Source organism: Nematolebias whitei, chromosome 4 (assembly GCF_014905685.2).
Source record: "Nematolebias whitei isolate Nwh7 chromosome 4, NemWhi1, whole genome shotgun sequence".
In the NCBI taxonomy this organism is placed as follows: domain Eukaryota; kingdom Metazoa; phylum Chordata; class Actinopteri; order Cyprinodontiformes; family Rivulidae; genus Nematolebias; species Nematolebias whitei.
The window spans coordinates 51,749,033-51,753,223 of record NC_056501.1 but is presented as its reverse complement, the minus strand read 5'-3'; the positions used below and the strand labels follow the sequence as shown (position 1 = coordinate 51,753,223).

The window sequence follows — 4,191 nt, the reverse complement described above, 5'->3', positions numbered from 1 at the left end:
CAGTGCAATTTGAGGTAGCCTACATCACAAAAACATAAAAATTATACATTCAAAAAGTTTGTGCAAAACAGACAGTGTGCACAGATCATCACATCTTGTAATGAAAACAGAAAAAAACATTCTTTGGTCATTTAAAACTACAGTAACGTGCAATTCAACAGTAACTTCTTTATCAACTCATCCTGTACTTTCAGAATTACAATATCAAAAAATATCTATATATATATAATATGAAACTTTAGCTGCTGCTCAAATAACAAACTTTTTTTTAACTTTAGTTTAGGTCATGGAGGTGGTAATCCGAGTTGTAGCTTGGGTTCTGAGGAAATTGAGCAGACCGGCTTTGACCTGGGTATTGATGCTGATGGTAGGGAGGAACTGGAGATCTTCCCTGTGGAGGTGGGGTCATTTGAGTCATGATGGACTTTAATCCATCAAAACATTGCCTCACTAGGCGCTCAGTTGAGAGTGTGTTTTCTTCTAAGAACCTTACAAACAACCTTTCTTCTCTTTGCTGCCATTGTTCCTGTTGTTCTTCTATCCATTTGTTCTGGGACTCTTGCATCTTCTGGTAGAAGGATTGCTGTTCGGTGGCCCAAGTCTGCATAACCAGAGTTCCCTCGTGGTCCTGCAATGATGTAAAACACTATTACTTGCTTGGATGCAGTACTAACATAATCTCTCTAAACACTGTATAAACATTTGTTACTGTTTTTGTCATCTGGAACACACAACTTACTCTTCCTTGATGTCCTCGTCTGTTGAAAGTTTCTTGGACCACTGTCTTCTGCCACTGTTGTTTGTTGTGTGCTGCTGTCAGCTGCTTCATCAAAGCTGGACTCATCATCTGAAAAAGAAAAAAATAAAGTCTAACTGGTCCCCTGGTATGTTGAAATTTGTTAGGTTAATTATCTGGTTAGTTGGGGTAGTGTTATAATCCACAATATAGGTCTCATGTTCTCTACTGTGTACAATCCTTGGAGGTATAATTATGCTAGCCCTAAAGCTACTCTTGCTTCTTATTATAATTACATTTTAACATATTTGTTGTATCCCAGTTACACCAAGTAATACAGTACAGAGGGTTAATGTGGCTTGAAGAGTATCTTACCGGAAAGGATGCTTTGTTCCGGATTTGCTTCGGGGCTGTAGTCCTCAGATTCCTCCTCATAACCTTGGTCCACACCGCTGCCTGTCGTGTTGGCAGTGGCCGCTCTCTCATCAGTTCGTCCATCAACACGTAAAATGAAAAAGTGGTGGGGTCGGAGCCACTTCTCCCGTTCTTGTTCTTAGCTTGGTAGTACTTAGCTTTCAAGCTCTTCCAGCGTTTTTTTATTTGCTCAATTGTTCGATGGATTCCGGCTTCTTCCAGTTTTTCATGCACTTGCTTAAATAACTCCGTGTTCCTACACTTTCGACCGTCAAGGCGTTCGATAATTTTGAGTTCTTTTAACGTTTCGATTAGAAATGTTGTATCGCTCACCGACCAGTTCTGCTTCCCCGCCATGTTAGCGTCTACACATTAGCCAGGCGGAAAAGGAAACGCGTAGAGGTACGCGCCGCACATGCGCAGTCAGGTCATTTTTTCACCATCAGATAAAAACGAACAGATCAAGTGTTTACATGCGCACCGATCGGGCCACGGATCGGCGTAAACCACCCGTTTCGATCTGATCACAAATTATAACGGATCGCGCCGAATACACAAAAAATAACCCGAACGGAGCGTTTACATGACACACTTTTGTTCCGACCGGCCATCTGATCCGGTTACTTTTGTCCATGTAAACATACCCAAAGTCCCAGTGGATTTTAAACCCCAAAATAAATTACGGCAAAGACTGGTTCATCCCAAAGATCCAGTCCCCCGGCACAAACAGAGTAATATTTTGTATGCTGTTCAGTGTCAGGAGGGCTGTGATCAGTCTTATATCGGGGAAACTAAACAGCCACTGGCCAAAAGGATGGCCCAGCACAGAAGAGCAACACCATCAGGCCAGGACGCTGTGGTCTATACTCATCTCCAGGCCAGCGGTCACTCTTTCAGGGATGAAGATGTTCACATCCTGGACAGAGAGGAACGATGGTTTGAGAGAGGAGTAAAGGAGGCCATCTTTGTGAAAAGAAATCGTCCATCATTAAACAGGGGTGGAGCCTCCAGGTTCAACTGTCCCCCTCTTACAATGCTGTGATTGCTAGTATCACTCAGCCCTCTGTGAATAGTAAACAGCCATCAGTGTGCTAATGATCCATTGTTAGGCTGATGGTCCTCCTTGATCATGTGAGCAGCTGGTTTTGGTTGTCAGCAGCAAACTGGTTGATCCACCCTGAGAAGGTGCTATTTAAGAGACTGAGCTGAATACAGCACCTCAGACTGAAGAAGTCTTTCGAATGAAAGATGAAACGTTTCTACACTTTTTTGTTTTGTTTTGTTTTTTGAATGTCCAGAGGACCAGACTTAACTTTTTTTAGATATTTCTCTGTCCTGTTTTTCAGAAAATGATTACCTGTGAAAAAGTCTTTTAGCTGGAAGCTGTTTTCTTCAGAGGCCACAATGTTCTCTAGTTAGTCAAAACAATTTTCTCACAGCTGTTGTTTTGCACAAAGTCTCTTTGTGTAAAAACAGTTCGCCTTGGACCCCCGAACTGAGCAGTTCGTCTCCGACCCCGATCCGAAAGACGGTTCATCATTGGACCCGATCCTAGAGGTCATGCCAAGGTCCACTCGTTCAACTCCTGAGCAGATAAACATGTCGCTCAAATTACAATTGTTAGAGGTTTAACTAACTGCAGAAGATGAAGCCTTTTCTCACTGCAAGACTCACGTTCTCGGCTGAAAGTTGCAATAGATGATGCAACTTCTCATCAGCTGTTGCCCTCACAGACCCTGAAGCTGTCACAGTGACGGTCAGATACCTTGGGCAGTTCCTGGTGAGTCCTCCTCATGGTGTCTCTGGTCAGATCCACCAGAGAACCCCAGAAGACAAGTGATACCTTCAACACTGACCCAGTAAGGAGCAGAACCTGGTGACATGATGCCTTGGTCTGGTTATGCTATTTTAAGCTGATGCAACTTGATAAATCAGTTCCTGTCTTGCAGTGACGATAAATGACTTTATCTGATCACATTAAATAACTTCTTTCAACCAAAATCCAAAGTAAACTATTTATTAAAATAGTCAAACTTTGTCTAAATTCATGCGCGTATAAAACTGAAATAATTCCTGATCATAGAGTCAATTTAACCTTAGATAAGAGAATTAAGCCTTGATTGATTCATTATTATTGTTTGTTTATTAATGTTGTTGATTTTTAGTTTGATTATTTTTGTAATAAAACTTCAAATACAACTTTGGTCTCTTCATTCAGATGAATATTAATTTGTTTTGGTATAGAACTCCCTGTAATTAACAGATTCTACTTCAGTGACTGATTCTGATTATTAAAGGGTGAAAATATTAATTAAGTTGTTGTTGGTCAGTAAACTGACCAGCTGGTGCCACACTTTAACGAGAGCTAAATAAATAAAATAAATGTAGTGAAAGGGAGTGGAGAAAGTGTCACCCTTCTTCCTCCATCTCACATCCTTCTTATTACTACAAATATGTGACTTCTCCAGTTTTTCCAAAACTTCTAAAGATCAGCAGAATTATACAGGACACACTGAGCTCTGCTTGCTAAATTCTAAAAACAGGGTCACACTTTATTTGCTTGATTTGTTTTACAGCGAATAGGGCAGGTGGCATTTGTTAACAACCTCAGAGATGTACGAGGTGCATTTATTTGGACAGACGGCTGGTTCTGAGCTGCTCCAGCAAAGTGCAGAGTTAATTTGTCCCTCTGCTGCTGCTGGAGGAGGAGTGAACTTTGTCATTTTGAAACCGCATTCGATGGAGTTGATATTTAAACAACAACAGAGTGAAAGATTATAGGGGGAAAGTATTAGGATGAATAAAATCAGCTTCTTTTGGTTCAAACGATGTGCAGCCTTATATTCATTATAAAAAAAGATTTGTAGGAAAGTCTTAATGTTCATTTGTAGTTTTTTGTTTAAAATATTGTTTTTTCATGCAAAACTGTTAAAAATGATTTAGCTCCCAGCAGCACTAACAAAATCATTAGTCACTGGTTCTAAATAAACATGCCTGTTGAATGTAGTTGATGTTCTTGTTGACTTCCTGTTGTGGGAGGA

General features: G+C 40.6%; 1 long non-coding RNA gene across 1 annotated transcript; it reads right to left on the bottom strand.

The window, feature by feature from the left end:
• Positions 1-530: 530 nt before the first annotated feature.
• LOC119409175 lies at positions 531-1,194 on the bottom strand. The gene is made up of 3 exons (XR_005186767.1): positions 1,112-1,194; positions 740-847; positions 531-628 (listed from the first exon to the last, which is right to left on the bottom strand). It is a non-coding gene; the product is annotated as an uncharacterized LOC119409175 (long non-coding RNA).
• Between the last annotated feature and the right edge of the window lie 2,997 nt (positions 1,195-4,191).